Consider the following 19192-nt stretch of genomic DNA (forward strand, 5'->3'; position numbering starts at 1 on the left):
AGAGAGCGGGGCAGGGAGGCTCCAGCTTGGATGATTCCATTAGGTGTAGAAATTATTATGGGCTGCACACTACGGCCAAGAGGGAAGGAGGCAGCCAGTAGCTGGGAAAGGGGATTTAGAGATTTCTCAGGTTGGGAGTTGGCCAACTATATTCCCCCAGGCTTGACTGCAAGGGCAAAGGCCAGCCAGGCCTGCAGCAAGCATGCATGGCTCGGGTATGCTGTGTCTGAGGGTGGGGCTACCAAATCCCACCTAGGGGCCCTACCAAACCCAGCTTTTCTCAGGGTTGCGGTGGGAACAAATGGTGTTTGACTGTTCTGTCTGCCTCAGCGTCAGCAGCTCGTTTAGCATAGGCTGCAAGAATAAGGCTTTGCAGGCTGAGTTGCAAATGCTGGCTCTCCTGGCCTGCCGTGCCCATCTCTGTGGTTTGCAGCAGAACTATCCTAAGCTGGTCACAACAGGCAGAGATTCCTGACAGACTGTAAGGCAGTCAAGTCAAGAAAAGTGCATATGCTGCTCACCACTCACCCAGGAACCCAAGCTGTTCTCTACACTGCATGCTATGACTGCATTTGTCAACATTCTGGAAATTGTAATCTTTTTAATGTCCTCTCTGTATTTGAAGAGGTGGGTTTTGAAAACCCACATGAAGGCTGGGCGTGGTGGCTCACACCTGTAATCCCAGCACTTTGGGAGGCTGAGGCAGGTGGATCACGAGATCAGGAGTTCGAGACCAGCCTGGCCAACAAAGTGAAACCCCATCTCTACTAAAAATACAAAAATTAGCCAGGCATTGTGTCATGCACCTGTAGTTCCAGCTACTTGGGAGCCTGAGGCAGAAGAATCGCTTGAACCTGGGAGGCAGAGGTTGTGGTGAGCCAAGATTGCACTACTGCACTCCAGCCTGGGCAACAGAGCAAGACTCCGTCTCAAAAAAAAAAAAAAAGAAGTAAGAAAACTCACATGAATTCAGGGTGCACCAAGCTGTCACTTTTTTTTTTTGAGACGGAGTTTCATTCTTGTTGCCCAGCTTGGAGTACAGTGGCGTGATCTTGGCTCACCACAATCTCTGCTTCCTGGATTCAAGCGATTCTCCTGCTTCAGCCTCCCAAGTAGCTGGGATTACAGGCATGCGCCACCACACCTGGCTAATTTTGTATTTTTAGCTCCATGTTGGTCAGGCTGGTCTCGAACTCCTGACGTCAGGTGATCCGCCTGCCTCAGCCTCCCAAACTGCTGGGATTACAGGTGTGAGCCCCCATGCCCGGCCAAGCTGTCACTTCTTCATGGGGACACTCCTGTGTCTCTGTGCAATACTAAGTATTGGAAATGTCGCACAAAGTACTGCTGAGGACAGGTGTATTCACATGTTTCAACCATTAATGGTCATTAACTCAATGGGTTTTAAATTTTTAAAAAACCAGACTGGGCACAGTGACTCATGGCTATAATCCCAGCACTTTGGGAAGCTGAGCCAGGAGGATCGCTTGAACTCAGTAGTTTGAGACCAGTGTGGGCAACATAGTGAGACCCCATCTCTACAAAAAAAAATAAAAAATTACCTGAGCATGGTGTCGAGCACCAATAGTCCCAGCTATGCAGGAGACTGATGTGGGAGGATGTCTTGAGCCCAGGAAGTTGAGGCTGTGGTGAGCTGTGTTCATACCACTGCACTCCAGCCTGGGTGACAGAGCAAGGCCCTGTCTGGAAAAAAAAAAGAAAAAAATTATAGAATAGAAAAGTCACAGAGTATCACGTAATATTATAAGACTAAGTATTGTTTTGTGAAACTTTTTTTTTTTTTTTTTGAGACGAAGTCTCGCTGTGTCACCCAGACTGGAGTGCAATGGCATGATCTTGGCTCACTGCAACCTCCGCTTCCTGGGTTCAAGCGATTCTACTGCCTCAGCCTCCAGAGTAGCTGGGACTACAGGCACTGCCCCACCGTGCCTGGCTAATTTTTGTAGTTTTAGTACAGATGGGGTTTCACTGTGTTGGCCAGGCTGGTCTCGAACTCCTGATCTCGTGATTCGCCTGCCTCAGCCTCCCAAAGTACTGGGATTACAGGCGTGAGCCACCACACCCGGTGAAACTTTTTATTTAATATATATGCATTTGTTAAATTATACATGTATGTGTGTGTGTACTGGGTTACTGTGTACAATTTATATTTTATTGTGGGTTATGGTTAAAATTTCAAAGCCACTAATCTGGAGCATGTGTGATTTTTTCAAACCTACAGAAAAGTTGCAGGAATGAACACTTTGGCCATTCACCTAGGTTTCCCAATTGTTAACATTTTACCATATTTGCTTTTTCTCTCTCTCCGTATTATTATTATTTCTTACTAACAGTTTGAGTTGGTTGCAAACATCATGACCTTTTGCGCCCAGGAGTTTGAGGTTACAGTGAGCTATGATTGCGCCACTGTGCTCCAGCCTGGGCAACAGAACAAGACGTCTTCTCTTAAAAAAAAAAAAAAAAAAAAAAAGATTCACTCTATATTGAAATTTTTACAGTTATCAAAATTATTAAGCAGTCATTTTTTTTCCTATGGGCTAAAGAGGTTTCTAGGTCATGGCTTGCTTTGGTTTGGTCACAATATTCAAAGCTGGAAACCTGTTGATTGATTGTAATGTTTCAAAGTGAATTTGTTCTCCAAATGTCTTACTTTTGAAAAGCGAGAATCAGATGAGGGCAGAATTGTTGTTTGCTCAAACCGAGTGTCGTGGCCATGGTAACTGAGTGAAGGTCACGAGAATCCTGGAGACCAGATTTCTGCATTGAGGTATCCAGGGAAGTCCATGGCAGACATGCAGCCTGGGTTACTGAGGAACAAGGTGCTGCCTTGAGAGGAATGTCCTTCCTTTCATTTGGAGCGGGTTTGTGAGAGTCAGCCTCAAAATGCTGCTCCGGTTCTGCCTGGGTGGTTAGATGGCCAGCTTTTTAATGGACATTTGCTTGGCTGAATGTTTTTGAAGGAGTATCAGCATTAAAATAGCCTCCAGGGAAACAGGTTTTTATAGAGCTACCCAGCCCAGTAGAACTCTGGGAACGTGGGAGCTACTTACTGCCAAACAGACCCAGAGTTGCTTGGAATGAGTTCCCAGTGAATTTGTGGCCATCATGAGCTCTCGTGAGAAAACAGGGAATGAAGAGTTTCCATTTTGAGTTCATTTAGGCTCTCACCCCATCACTGGCTACATGGTACCTTAAGTAAATAGTAGGTACTATAGATTCTGTTAAGCAAAACTATGTGTATCAGTCAGGATGGGCCATGCTATGCTGTGGTAACAGGTAACTCCCAAAGCTCAGTGGCTTACGGAGGTTTATTTCTTGCTCATGCTACCTGTCCATTGTAGGATCATTAGTGGGGCTCTGCTCATTGTAGCCATTCAGGGACCCAGGCTGACAAAGGATACACCATCTTAGGACATTGTTATTAAACACGAAGCTCTAGGGTTTGCCACAGAAGAGGAGAGCTTGGGAGAGTTGTGTATCACTTTTTTTCTTTTTTTTTTTTCTTTTGATATGGAGTCTGTCTGTCACCCAGGCTGGAGTGCAATGGTGCCATCTAGGCTCACTGCAACCTCTCCCTCCCGGGTTCAAGCAATTCTTCCACCTCAGCCTCCCAAGTAGCTGGGAGGGCACCTGCCATCATGCCCAGCTAATTTTTGTGTTTTTGTAGAGACAGGGTTTCACCATGTTGGCCAGGCTGGTCTTGAACTCCTGACCTCAAGTGATCTGCCCACATCCCAAAGTGCTGGGATTACAGGCGTGAGCCACTGCACCCACCCTGTGCATCACTGTTAAATATTTCCACCCAGATGTGACACACGTTGCTGCTCAAATCTCATTGACCAAAAAGGTCACATAGCCAGACTTGACTTCACTGAAAAATGGAAACATGATTCCCCTATGAACCCAGGAGAAGGGAACTGGGAATATTAGTGGACACTAGTAGTGCTCCAGGCTGGGTGTGGTGGCTCATTCCTGTAACCCCAGCACTTCAGGAGGCTGAGGCAGGAGGATCACTTGAGACCAGGCGTTTTAGAGTAGCCTGGGCAACACAGCGAGAGCCCATCTCTACGAAAAAAAAAAAAATAGCCAGTTGTGGTGGCACGTGCTTGTAGTCCCAGCTACTAGGAAGGCTGGGGTGGGAGGATCACTTGAGTCCAGGAGTTCAAGGATGCAGGCAGCTATGATAATGTTAGGGTAGGTAGTCAGGCATGAGCAGAGCAGGAGAGGGCTCTCCCCCAACCAGGAATGTCAGGCGACCATCAGGTGATGGGCAGGCAGTTGTTAAGGTGTCCCTCTCAAATAATAATTTGTTGCAGCTGGTATCAGGGAAAGGCAGGCTGCCAAAAGATAGAAAACACCTGAAACTGGTGATCAGCAGCTTCCTCATAAGATCTCAGGAGTTGGCCGAGTGGACTCAAACATGCACACAAAATGGCAAAATGGTGGAGTTTAACCTTCCTCTAGGAACACTGGATTGGTAAGGGAAGAATGCCTCAAGTGAGCATGCGTGCGACTCCAGTAAATGCGCTGTGCATGCAGCCCCTCCCAAGTGCTGTCAGGTCACTGTGCATGCAGGCAGCTGACCCCAAGGGAAGACTCAGGGGAGAAGTAACGCAACCCCAAAAGCACGCCAACATAGAAAACCCCAAGTCAAAGGTCACACCATGCACTTGAATCTCTCAAGTTGCCTGCTTGGCCCTCTTCCAAGTCTACTTTACTTCCTTTTGTTCCTGCTCTAAAACTTTTAAATAAACTCTCACTCCTGCTTTAAAACTTGCCTTGGTCTCTCACTCTGCCTTATGCCCCTTAGACAAATTCTTTCCTCTGCAGAGGCAAGGATTGAGTTTGCTGCAGACCCGGGCGGATTCACCACTGCTAACAATCACGGTACTGCATTCCAGCCTGGGTGACAGAGTGAGGCTCCGTCTCTAAAAAACAAATAAAAACCTGTACTTTTCAGAACTGTCAAAAGGAAGAGAGACTTGAGGGGGAAATCTGGTGAGCAATCCGCTAGCCCCCGGCGAGACTTCTGGACACTGTATTTAGCCAATAGGAATGCTATGGCCTCTTTGTATTGGTTCTTTCAAGTTAAGGGAACAGAAAATACAGAGACAAAAGGCTCATATTTTTCCTTTAAAAAATGTTTTCCTTACAAATACTCAACTTATCGTATTCAACTCCCCAGAAGCTTGATCTTTGGAAAATATTCCCCCTTAGCCCTCTGTCTCTTTCTGAGAGGCTCCTCTGTGGTGGTTTCACAACTGAGGTCAACAGCCCCCACACCCACCCGCCTTTGTTAATCTACCACAGTGCTGCCCTCTAGAGGACAATGTCTGCTGGGCACAGCTGTCCTTGGCTGGCTGTCCCTTCTGCCATCCTCAACCTGACCTCAAGGAAGGGAACCCTAGTCCTCTTTGATCCTCAGGCCCAAAGATGGTTTAGGCCCTTGCTTCACAGCCCAGAAGAGAACACCAGGCTGGGAAGTGAATGAGACTTCTCCAAAGGGTTGGTTATAATAGAAGGGAAGTGAAGAGGCCACTGACTAACACTGGACGGGGCTGTTGGCAGAACTGTTCGCCCCCAACCCCCTCAGAGGCCCCTGCAGCTGGCCTAACTTCCCTCCCTACCCACACGCACTGGGAATGCTAAGGCCTCCCTCTGTTTCTGAGGCCAAATTCTCAGGGAAGATTTTTTTTGTCCCCCAGCCTAAAGCCCACCTCACCAGCCCCACACGGGAAACTCTACTCTCCAGGTCGTGGCCCACTTTGTCCTCAGCAGCACTCTCCACAGGATGTCACACATAGTCCTACTGTGTGGGCCATCAGAGCTGCCTAAAGGAGCAGTCAAGTCCAGGTCTCTCACAGGACTGGGCTGATTTGAGGAGTCTTCTGTCTAATTCTCCTCTCTCTGGTCTCAAGCAGCCCCTGGTCTTTGGTGTCTGTCCCCACCGTGGTCTCGGGTATAGGCAGGGGCACCCAGCACTTTCGTGTCTGCCCTCACTGTGGTCTGGGATACAGACAGGGATGAAGTGCAGCCTCTCCCAGTCAACTTCAGTTCCTGAATGAATGTTATTTCTTTTTTTTTTTTTTTGAGACGGAGTCTCGCTCTGTCGCCCGGGCTGGAGTGCAGTGGCCGGACCTCAGCTCACTGCAAGCTCCGCCTCCCGGGTTCCCGCCATTCTCCGGCCTCAGCCTCCCGAGTAGCTGGGACCACAGGCGCCCGCCGCCTCGCCCGGCTAGTTTTTTGTATTTTTAGTACAGACGGGGTTTCACCGTATTAGCCAGGATGGTCTCGATCTCCTGACCTCGTGATCCGCCCGTCTCGGCCTCCCAAAGTGCTGGGATTACAGGCTTGAGCCACCGCGCCCGGCCATGAATGTTATTTCTATTCCTTCTATTTATGTTCCAGGCAGAGGACATGTAGAAGCCCTTAGACAAACATGCAATCTTCAAGGGAGTTCCCTCGACATTTTGCTGACTTTTACAACGGTGATCTCGAGAGGAGAAAAGGAGTTTTTGTTCACAGGCGGACTCACTGAAACACCAGCCTGTAGGGAAGCCCGTGGAGGTCTTTCCTTCGTGGTTCCCATTTGCCTAGCGGGAGTTCCCTAATGGGCCTACATCACCTCGGGCCTACGCCGGCTTGTGGCTCACTTGCCATCCAGTAGCAGGTCACGTGGATTGTGGCATCATTAGTTCCAAGCTGCAATACAAAATAATAGTAACAAAGTAGATGGGGAAATTTCCACATGCATCACAGATAGTAAGATAAGTACTACTTCATTAAACGTTTGCTTCAGTTATGTGTGTGCGTGCGTGTGTGTGTGTGTGTGTGTGTACACCAGATTACAATACAAAAATGCATCTTTCAGCTCCATGCCTGCAATCCCAGCACTTCAGGAAGCTGAGGCAGGGGGATTGCTTGAACTCAGGAGTTTGAGACCAGCCTGAGCAACATAGTGAAACCTCGTCTCTACTAAAAATCAAAAAAAATTAGCCGCGTGTGGTGGTGCCTGCTACTCGGGAAGCTGGGGTGGGAGGCCCGCTTGATCGCTAGAGGCTGCAATGAGCCGTGATGGTGCCACTGCACTCCAGCTTGGGCAATAGAGTGAGACCTTGTCTCAGAAAAAAAAAAAAAAGTGGCCAGTGCAGTGGCTCATGCCTGTAATCCCAGCACTTTGGAAGCCCGAGGCGGGCGGATCACCTGAGGTCAGGAGTTTGAAACCAGCCTGGCCAACATGGTGAAACCCCGTCTCTACTAAAAATACAAAAATTAGCCAGTCATGGTGGCAGGAGCCTGTAATCCCAGCTACTTGGAAGGCTGAGGCAGGAGAATCGCTTGAACCCAGGAGGTGGAGGTTGCAGTGAGCTGAGACTGTGCCATTACCCTGCAGCCTGGGCAACAAGAGCAAAACTCAGTCTCAAAACGAAAAAAAAGAGCATATTTTTCTGTCAGCCATGGTCATATTTGAAAGTCAGTGTCAGCTGGGTGTGGTGGCTTATGCCTGTAATCCCAGCACTTTGGGAGGCCGGGGCGGGTGGATCACTTGAGGCCAGGAGTTCGAGACCAGCCTGGCCAACATGGTGAAGCCCCGTCTCTACTAAAAAAAAAAATTACAAAAATTAGCCAGGCATGGTGGCGTGCCTGTACTCCCAGCTACTCAGGAGGATGAGGTGGGAGAATTGTTGGAATCCAGGAGGCAGAGGTTGCAGTGAGCCAAGATCGCGTGCCACTGCACTCCAGCCTGGGCGACAGAGTGAGACCCTGCCTAAAAAAAAAAAAAAAGAATTAGCTGGGGGTGGCACACCCCTGTCAATCCCAGCTACTCGAGGCTGAGGCAGGAGAATCGCTTGAATCCAGGAGGTGGAGGTTGCAGTGAGCTGAGATTGTACCACTGCACTCCAGCCTGGGCAACAGAGCAAGACTCCATCTCAAAAAAAAAAAAAAAAAAAAAGGCCGGGCGCGGTGGCTCAAGCCTGTAATCCCAGCACTTTGGGAGGCCAAGACGGGTGGATCACAAGGTCAGGAGATCGAGACCATCCTGGCTAACACAGTGAAACCCCCTCTCTACTAAAAAATACAAAAAACTAGCCGGGCGAGGTGGCGGGCGCCTGTAGTCCCAGCTACTCGGGAGGCTGAGGCAGGAGAATGGCATAAACCCGGGAGGCGGAGCTTGCAGTGAGCTGAGATCGCGCCACTGCACTCCAGCCTGGGCGACAGAGCCAGACTCCGTCTCAAAAAAAAAAAAAAAAAAAAGAAACAAAGTCGGTGTCATAGGTCAGTTTGATTCCTTATTTGTTTTCAAGAAGCATGGGATTGAAGGTAAAGTGCAGTAGTACTCCATTTCATTTGTTGCTTATTTGTCTCCCGGCCAATTTATTTTCCTGTACCACCACCACAAAGTGGACTTGCCTTATTTATGCCATGTTTAAAGACATAGTTAGATCCAAAGAAGTAAGACGGGGAGTTTTGAAGGTCACCTGGGCAGTCAGGAGTTATTAGGTTGGTGCAAAAGTAATTGTGGTTTTTGCCATTACTTTGAATGGTAAAAATAATGTAACTGAAGGATTCTTCAGCCTGAAAAGGCAGGGTGAATTTTTATGTGCAGAGCAGGGCACTAATGAGTGCTGAACTCCCGCAGTGCAATTCTGTTTTGTTCAATATGTTAATAATAACTATTGATGAGAATGCCTTTGAATGACCTTCTTGGTGTCTTGTAGTGATACTTATTAAAGCACTCAATAACATGAAGAAAAAACCCCACCCAACCACCCAAGGATAAATGATTACAGAGGTTGTGATCATTTAGGATAAATCCCATCATGTCAGCTCTGTGTCCTGTTCCTAATACTGTGTCTAACTGCCTTTCCAAAATTCTCCAATTTCTACTCCAAAATGGTTGTTGCTCTGGAAATCAAATGGTTACCATGATTGACTGCCAGGCAGGTAGTCAATGCGGAATCACCTTATTCTCTCATTTAGTTCCTTTAACAATCCTCTGACATAAGTTTTGTCATCCTCATTTTGCAGGTGTGGAAACTATAAAGTTTAGAGAATTAAGTGACTTGCCAAAGGCCCAGAGCTAGTAAATGACAAAACTGGGTTGTGAATCCGGGTCTTTTAAGTTCCAGAAGCTCCAGACCCTGAGTAAACATCCCTATCTCTAGATAATAAGGTGACATTTCTCTTCTGGGGCTAATAGTTGAAGTTCAGAAGAAATTACTTTTAAAAATTCCAAAAGAATTATACACCATGACCAAGTGAGATTTATTCCAGGTATGCAAGGCTGGTTCAATGTTTGAAAATTAATGTAACTTATCATGTTAACAGGCTAATGAAGAAAAATCATATGATCATGCCAACTGGTGCAGGAAAAGCAGTTAACAAAATCCAATACCCATTCATGATAAAAAATGCTCAGCAAGTTAGAGGGGAATGATTTCAACTTGATAGCATTTACAAGAAACCTATCACGTTGGTGCAAAAGTAATTGTGGTTTTTCCCATTGAAAGTAATGGCAAAGGGCCAGGCGAAGTGGCTCACACCTGTAATCCCCGCACTTTGGGAGGCCGAGACAGGCAGATCACCTGAGGTCGGAGTTCAAGACCAGCCTGATCAACACGGAGAAACCCCACCTCTACTAAAAATACAAAATTAGCCCGGCGTGGTGGTGCCTGCCTGTAATCCCAGCTACTTGGGAGGCTGAGGCAAGAGAATCGCTTGAACCTGGGAGGCGGAGGTTGCAGTGAGCCAAGATCGCACCATTGCACTCCAGCCTGGGCAACAAGAGTGAAACTCTGTCTCAAAACAAACAAACAAACAAACAACAACAACAATAAAAAAACAGTAATGTCAAAAACCACAATTACTTTTGCACCAACCTAATATTACTAATATTAGCTGGGCGTGGTGGCACACGCCTGTAGTCCCAGCTACTTGGGAGGCTGAAATGGGAGGATCCCTTGAGCCCAGGAGGTCAAGGTTGCAGTGAGCTGGGATCAGCATCAGCATGCACTGCACTCCTGACTGAGCAAGAGAGCAGACCCTGTCTCTAAAACAAAAAACCAACAAGGAAACAAAACCAAGAAACCTATAGCAAATACCATACTTACTGGTGAAAGACTGAATGCTTTTTTTCTTTGAGACAGGGCCTCAAAATGAGGTGAGGATGTCCACTCTTTTTTTTTGAGATGGAGTCTTGCTCTGTTGTGCAGGCTGGACTGCAGTGGCATGATCCAGGCTCATTGCAACCTCTGCCTCCCAGGTTGAAATGATACTTCTGCCTCAGCTTCCCAAGTAGCTGGGACTACAGGCATGAGTCATCATGCCTGGCTAATTTTTGTATTTTTAGTAGAGACGAGGGTTTCACCATGTTAGCCAGGTTGGTCTCAAACTCCTGACCTCAGGCAATCCACCTGGCTGGGCCTCCCAAAGTGCTGAGATTACAGGTGTGAGCCACCGCACCTGGCCGGGATGTCTACTTTTACCACTTTTATTTAATGTAGTACTGGAAGTTCTAGCCAGAGCAATAAAGCAAGAAAAAGGAAAAAGACATACAGAGTTGAAAGTAAGAAATAAAACTCTCCTTATTTGCAAACAACCCAATTTTCCATGTAGGAAATTCCAAATAATCTACCCCAAAATTCCTAGAACTAAGAAGTGTGTTCAGTAAGGTCACAGGATGCAAGATCAATACACAAAAATCAGCCGCATTTCTATACATTAACAGTTCTGAAAGGAAACTATCTTGCACCCCCAAAATCACTAAGCTAAAGGGAGAAGTCAAGCTGAGAACTGCTTAAGGCAAACCTGCCTTCCATTCTATTCAAAGTCACCCCTCTGCTCACTGAGATAAATGCATATCTGATTGCCTCCTTTGGAGAGGCTAATCAGAAACTCAAAAGAATGCAACCATTTGTCTCTTATCTACCTATGACCTGGAAGCCCCCTTCTACCTTCGAGTTGTCACGCTTTTCCAGACCCAACCAGTGTTCATCTTACATGTGTTGATTGATGTCTTATGTCTCCCTAAAATGTGTAAAACCAAACTGTGCTCTGAGCACCTTGGCCACATGTTGTCAGGACCTTCTGAGGCTGTGTCGTGGGTGCATGTCCTCAACCTTGGCAAAATAAACTTTCTAAATTAACTGAGACCTGTCTGATTTTGAGGGTTCACACAGTGAACACATGGAAACTGAAATTCAAAACACAACATCATTTACAATCACTTCAAGGAAAATGAAATACCTAGGTATGCATTTAACAAAACATGTACAGGATCTGTTCAAAATGCTGATGAAAGAAATTAAAGAAGACCAGGTGCCATGGTTCATGCCTATAATCCCAGCACTTTGGGAGGTCGAGGCAGGCAGATCACGAGGTCAGGAGTTCGAGGCCAGCCTGGCCAACATGGTGAAATCTCGTCTCCACTAAAAATACAAAAATTAGCTAGGCGTGGTGGCAGGCACCTGTAATCCCAGCTACTTGGGAGGCTGAGGCAGGAGAATTGCTTGAATGTGGGAGGCAGAGGTTGCAGTGAGCCAAGATGGCGCCACTGCACTCCAGCCTGGGTGACAGAGCAAGACTCCGTCTCGGGGGAGAAAAAAAAAAGAAATCAAAGAAAACCTAAATAAACAAAGAGACATAGTGTGCTCAGGGACTGGAAGAATCAACATAGTAAAGATGTCAGTTCTCTCCAAAAGGTTCTAGAGGAGTAATGCAATTCCTATCACAGTCTCAGCAAGGTTATTTGTAGACATAGACAAGCTCATTCTAAAATGTATATGGAAAGACACAGTCCCTAGAACAGCTAAAGCAGTCTTCACGGAGAAGAATAAAGTGAGAGGAATCACTCTACATGATACTAAGTCTAACTATATAACTACAGTAATCATGACAGTGTGGTATGGTCAGAGAGATAGGAGCATAGAAACATAGATCATTGAACAGAATAGAAAACCCAGACATATGTCCATGTGCAGTGCTTCACACCTGTAATCCCAGCACTCTGGGAGGCAGAGGCAGGAGAATTGCTTGAGCTTAGGAGTTCAAAACCAGTCTGGGCAACATAGTGAGACCTCATCTCTACTAAAAGTAAAAATAAAAATAAATTAGCTGGGCATAGTGGCATGTGCCTGTAGTCCCAGCTATTTGGGAGGCTGAGTTGGGAGGATCTCTTGAGCCTGGGAGATCGAGGCTGCAGTGAGCTATTATTGTGCCAGTGCACTCTAGGCTGGGCAATTCAGTGAGACCCTGTCTCAAAAAAAAAAAAATTTAAGAAAACCCAGACATAGACCAATGCAAATATGCTCAGCCAATTTTTGACAAAAGTGCAAAAACAGGATTTTAAGACATCATCTAGCTACATAATTAAGGCTCTGTGGTACTGGTAGAGGGATAGACAATGGAACAACAGAACAGAGTAGAGAATCTAGAAATAGAGCCACACAAATATGCCCAGCTGACTTTTGACAAAGGTGCAAAAGTAAATCAATGGAGGCTGGGTGCGGTGGCTCAACCTGTAATCCCAGCACTTTGGGAGGCTAAGGCTGGTGGATCACTTGAGTAGTTCAGTTTGAGACCAACCTGGCCAACATGGTGAAATCCTGTCTCTACTAAAATTACAAAAATTAGCCAGGCATGGTGGCGTGTGCCTGTGGTCCCAGCTACTCAGGAGGCTAAGGCAGGAGAATCGCTTGAACCTGGGAGGTGGACGTTGCAGTGAGCTGAGATGGTGCCACTGCACTCCAGCCTGGGTGATAGAGCAAGACTCCATCTCAAAAAAAAAAAAAGGTAAATCAATGGAGAAATGAGAGCCTTTTCAGCAAATGGTGCTGGAGCAATTGAACATCCATAGGCAAAAAAATGAACCTTCAACCCAAACTCACCCCTTAGATAAGAATTAACTCAAAATGAATCATGAAATTAAATATAGGGCCGGGTGCAGTGGCTCACGCCTGTAATCCCAGCACTTTGGGAGGCTGAGGCGGGTGGATCATGAGGTCAGGAGATCGAGACCATCTTGGCTAACACGGTGAAACCCTGTCTCTACTAAAAAATGCAAAAAAATTGGCTGGGTGTGGTGGCGGGCACCTGTAGTCCCAGCTATTCGGGAGGCTGAGGCAGGAGAATGGTGTGAACCTGGGAGGTGGAGCTTGCAGTGAGCTGAGATCACACCACTGCACTCCAGACTGGGTGACAGAGTGAGACTCCGTTTCAAAAAAAAGAAATTAAATGTAAAATACAAATTATAAAACCTTAAGAAAAAATAGAAAAATAGAAAATAGTTCTTAGCATTGAGGAAAAATTGACAAATTCTATTTCATCAAAATTTAAAAATGTTGTTCTGCAAAAGCCCATGTAAGTAGGATGGAAAGACAAGGTATGGCCTGGAAGAAAATACTTGCAAACTGCATATCCCACAAAGGAATCTCAAAACTTCACGGTAAAAAAGCCAACAATGCAATTAGAAAATGGGCATAAATTACAACAGATATTTCACCAAAAAGGATACACAGACGGTAATTAAGCACATGAAAAGAGGCTCAGCATCACTGGCCATCAGAAAAATGCAAATTCAAACCACAGTGAGATAACACCACACAAGGATAAAAAATCGTGACAACGCCAAATGCTGGCAAGGATAGGGACAAACTGGATCACTCATAGATGACTGGTGGCAATGTACAAGGGTATAGTCATTCTGGAAAAAGTTTTTCAGTTTCTTACAAAATTAAACATCCAACTGCCCTATGATCTAGCAATTGCTCTCCTGGCCATTCACCCCAGAGAAACAAAAACATGTTTACAGAAAAGCCTGTACATGAGTGTTTACAGCAGTTTTATTCATAATAGCTAAAAAGTGAAACCAGCTCAGATATCCTTCAATGGGTGACTGGTTAAACAAACTCTGGGCTGGGTGCGGTGGCTCACGCCTGTAATCCCAGCACTTTGGGAGGCCGAGGTGGGTGGATCACCTGAGGTCAGGAGTTCGAGACCAGCCTGGCCAACATGCGGAAACCCTGTCTCTAGTAAAAATACAAAAATTAGCTGGGCATGGTGGCAGGTGCCTGTAATCCCAGCTACTTGGGAGACTGAGGCAAAAGAATTGCTTGAACCTGGGAGGTGGAAGTTGCAGAGAGCCGAGATCGTGCCATTGCACTCCAGGCTGGGTGACAAGAGCAAGACTTCGTCTCAAAAAGAAAAAAGAAAGAAAGAAAGAAAGACAGACAGAAAAAGAAACAAACTCTGGTATCATTTTTTTTTGGCTTTCCCCTGCTCCCCACTAGTAATTTTAATTTATAATTTTTTTTGCTTTCTCTTTTTTTCTTTAAACTTTTTTTTTGTAGATTTTTTGATTTCTCTAGTTTTATTTATTTTTTCTTTATTGTTTTAGTTTTGTTCTTCTCTAGTTTTAAAATACATCCATCAAGTATACACCTACTATGTACCCACAAAAATTAAAAATTAAAATTAAAACATAAAAAAATTAAATACATTCATCAGTAAAACAGAACATTGTGAATCGTATCATCCGAAGCTCCTCCCAGGGATGTAAAACTTTTCTCTCAAGCTGAGCGGTGGCATTGCGGGTTTGCCTGGCATGTTTTTGACCTTGTACAACAGCATCCTGTGGTTAGGAGCTGGTCTCTAGATGAACGAACCCAATACAGCACTTTAGTAATTTCAGGTGATGGCTGACGAGGAACGGCATGTGCTTTCTGGTTTCTCTGGCACATAGCTGACATCACAGGGCTTACTCCTTGTGATTTAGGCGGCAGCTGCAGGAACAGCCTTCTGGAAAGACAAAACTGGCATCATTTGTCTCACCTCTCCTCGGAGTGCTGAAGCTTCCCTTTCCTCATTAGGAACATTCCTTTTACCTCAAAGAGCTATCGTGAAGAATGAGAAGCAGAAATAGCTGGGAAGCACTTCACACCAGCCAAGGAAATGTGAGTCATCACTTGGGTCTCAAGTAGGATTGGGCTCAGCTGTGAGTAACATAAACCCTGAAATACCAGTGGCTTAAACGAGGTAGAAGTTTATTCCTCTTTCGTAATAAAGTGCAGGAGTGTGACAACATGGATGATCGTGGAGCACATTATGCAAGTGAAATTAACTAGTCACAGAAGGACAAACACTGCATGATCTCACTTATATGTGGAATCTAAACGAGACAAACTGGAAGAGTGGAGTGGAGTGGTGGTTACCAGGGGCTGGGCAGCAGGGCTTGGGGAGATGTTGGTCAAAGGGTAAAATATTTGTACTTCAAGAGATCTATTACTAAAAATGATGACTGCCGGGAGCGGTGGCTCACGCCTGTAATCCCAGCACTTTGGGAGGCCGAGGCAGGCAGATCACCTGAGGTCAGGAGTTCAAGACCAGCCTGAGGAACATGGAGAAACCCCTTCTCTACTAAAAATACAAAAAAATTAGCCACACGTGGTGGCGCATGCCTGTAATCCCAGCTACTTGGCAGGTTGAGGCAGGAGAATCACTTGAACCCGAGAAGCGGAGGTTGCAGTGAGCTGAGATTATGCCATTGTACTCCAGCCTGGGCAACAAGAATGAGACTCTGTCTCAAGAAAAAAAAAAAGGTGACTATAGTTAATAACAATGTATTGTATACTTGAAAATTGCTAAGAGAGTAGATTTTTTTCTTTTCTTTTTTCTTTCTTTCTTTTTTTTTGAGACAGTCTCACTCTGTCATCCAGCCTGGAGTGCAGTGGCACAATCTCAGTTCACTGCAACCTCTGCCTCGTGCCTCAGGCTCCCGAGTAGCTGGGACTACAGGCGTGCGCCACCATGCCTGGCTAATTTCTGTATTTTTGGTAGTGACGAGGTTTCACCATGTGGGCCAGGGTGGTCTCTAACTCCTGGCCTCAAGTGATCTGCCACCTCGGCCTCCCAAAGTGCTGGGATTACAGGCACTAGTCACCGTAGCAGGCCAGAAAGTAGATTTTTTTTTTTTTTTTTGAGACGGAGTTTTGCTCTTGTTGCCCAGGCTGGAGTGCAAGGGCACGATCTCGGCTCACCGCAACCTCCACCTCCCAGGTTCAAGCGATTCTCTTGCCCTCAGCTTCCCAAGTAACTGGGATTACAGGCATGCGCCACCACGCGTGGCTAATTTTGTATTTTTAGTAGAGACGGGGTTTCTCCATGTTGGTCAGGCTGGTCTTAAACTCCTGACCTCAGGTGATCCGCCCACTTCGGCCTTCCAAAGTGCTGGGATTACAGCCATGAGCCGCTACACCTGGCCTGAGAGTAGATTTTTAAATATGCCAGAAAACAGTGATGTGAGGTAATGGATGATATGTTAATTAGCTTGATTTAGCCATTCCACAATGTATACATATATTGAAACATGTTGTACACCATAAATATATATACTTTTTATTTTTTATTTTTATGTTTTAGACAGAAGGTGTCACTCTGTGGCCCAGGCAGGAGTGCAGTGGCGTTATCATAGCTCATATCAACCTCCAACTCCTGGGTTCAAGTGATCCTCCTGCTTCAGCTTCCTGAGTAGGTAAGACTACAGGGATGTGCCACCACACCCGGCTACTTAAAAAAAAATTTTTTTGGTAGAGATTTGGGGGGGGTCTCACTATGTTGCCTAGGCTGGTCTTGAACTCCTGGCCTCAAATGATCCTCCCACCTGGGCCTCTGAAAGCACTGAGATTACAGGTGTGAGCCACAGCACCCGGCTTACACTTTTTGTCAATTAAAAATAAATAACTAGGCTGGGCACAGTGGCTTACACCTTTATTCCCAGCACTTTGGGAGGCTGAGACCATCAGATCACCTGAGGCCAGGAGTTCGAGACCAGCCTGGCCAACATGGCGAAACCCCGTCTCTACTAAACATACAAAAATAGTGGTGGTGGCGTGCACCTGTAGTCCCAGATGCTCGGGTGGCTGAGGCATGAGAATCACTTGAACCCAGGAGGCCACTGCACTCCAGCCTGGGCGACGGAGTGAGACTCTGTCTCAACAAAAAAAAAAAAAAAAAAAAAAAAAAAAAAAAAAAAAAAAAATCAGCAAACCTTAGTCACGTGACCAAGTCAACATGAATGGGAGGCTGGGAAATGTAATTGTTATTCTATTTGGTCATGTACCCAACTAAATAATGGAAATTTGGACTGGGTGCAATGAATGGCTCACGCCTATAATCCCAACACTTTGGGAGGCTGAGATGGGAAGACCACTCAAGCCCAGGTGTTCAAGACCAGCCTGGGGAACATAGCAGAACTCTGTCTCTACAAAAAAGAAAAAAAATTAGCTGGGTGTGGTGGCACAGCTACTCAGGAGGCTGAGGCAGGAGGATTGCTTGAACCCAGGAGGTCAAGGCTGCAGTGAGCTGTGATCACGCCACTGCACTCCAGCCTGGGCAACAGAGGGAGACCCTCTCTCTTAAAAGTAATAAATAAATAATGGGAGTTCTGCTACTTTTAAAAACGGGAAATTACAGGAAAAAGGGAGATTGCCACAACTTGGTTAGTGCTGTAGGAAAGTAGAGGCCTGTTCTGTAACTTCCACCGGTGACCTGTGGGAAGATTGTACCATTTGCCAACAGACTTTGTGTGTTTTTTTTTTTTTGAGACGGAGTCTCGCGCTGTCGTCAGGCTGGAGTGTAGTGGCACGATCTCGGCTCACTGCAGCCTCCATCTCCCAGGTTCAAGCTATTCTGCCTCATCCTCCCGAGTAGCTGGGACTGCAGGCGCTGGCCACCACGCCCAGCTAATTTTTGTATTTTTAGTAGAGATGGGGTTTCACCATGTTGGCCAGGATGGTCTCGATCTCTTAACCTCGTGATCCTCCTGCCTTGGCCTCCCAAAGTGCTAGGATTACCGACGTGAGCCACTGGGCCAGGCCGTTTTTTGTTTTTGTTTTTTTGAGGTGGAGTTTTGCTCTTGTTGCCCAGGCTTGAGCGCAATGGTGCGATCTCGGCTCACTGCAACCTCTGCCTCTCGGGTACAAGCGATTCTCCCGCCTCAGCCTCCCGAGTAGCTAAGATTACAGGTGTTCGCTACCACACCCGGCTAATTTTTTGTATTTTTAGTAGAGACAGGGTTTCACCATGTTGGCCAGGCTGGTCTCGAACTCCTGACCTCAGACGATCCACCTGCCTTGGCCTTCCAAAGTGCTGGGATTACAGGTGTGAGTCACTGAGCCCAGGCGCCAACAGACTTTGACCGTGGCGACAAAAATATGCACAGTGTGCCTTTCATATCAAGCCAACTCTGGGTTGCAACTGGCCTAAAAGTAGGAACCCCTACCCTTGGGAGAACTCACCCTTAGCCCTGTCCCAGGTCCTTGGGAGGTTTTCCCTGTCTTGGCATGACTGAAGGTAAGGACAAGTACATGTCCTTGCTGCCCTTAGCGTTCTCATCTCCCTGCTCTGAGGGATTCCTCGTTTGCCCGGGTTACCTGCCTGCTTTCAGGCTGGCCCCGCAGCTGCAGCAGCGCCCCTTGAACACTCCCCAGGTCCCAGAAGGGAAAACTGCTCTCACAGCCACTACTTCTCCCATTCCTATGGCCACCTGCAGTCCCATATGGGAGACGTCGAGCAGTTTCTGAAAACACGCCGGGGATGGGAGTTGGGATTCCTTCTCTCTAGAACCTGGTGGTTCAACATCTATAACAAGCATCCACATATGACAAATCAAGTGACCTTGAACAAAACTACTTAGCCCGGGCATGATGACTCATGCCTGTAATCCCAGCACTTTGGGAGGCTGAGGTGGGTGGATCACTTGAGCCCAGGAGTTCGAGACCAGCCTGGACAACATAGGGAGACCTCGTCTCTACAAAAAATACAAAAATTAGCCAGGCATGGTGGTTCACGCCTGTGGTTTCAGCTACTTGGGAGGCTGAGGTGGGAGGATCACTTGAGCCTGGCAGATGGAGGTTGCAGTGAGCCGTAATTGCACCACTGCACTCTAGCCTGGCAACAGGGGGAGACCCTGTCTCATAAAAAAAAAAAAAAAAAAAAAAAGACACAGGGGCTTAATATGGAGATGTAGCGCAGGGCAGTGAAGGCGGGATGGGCCTGTGCGAACAGGCGTTAGAGAAGACTTCACAGAGGAAACGTTGCTTGAACTGTGGTCTGAGGTGAGCAGGGTCCCTGGCTGGACAAGGAGGAAGGGCATTCCCAGCTGAGGGCACAGCGT

This window comes from Macaca thibetana, chromosome X (assembly GCF_024542745.1).
Source record: "Macaca thibetana thibetana isolate TM-01 chromosome X, ASM2454274v1, whole genome shotgun sequence".
NCBI lineage: Eukaryota > Metazoa > Chordata > Mammalia > Primates > Cercopithecidae > Macaca > Macaca thibetana.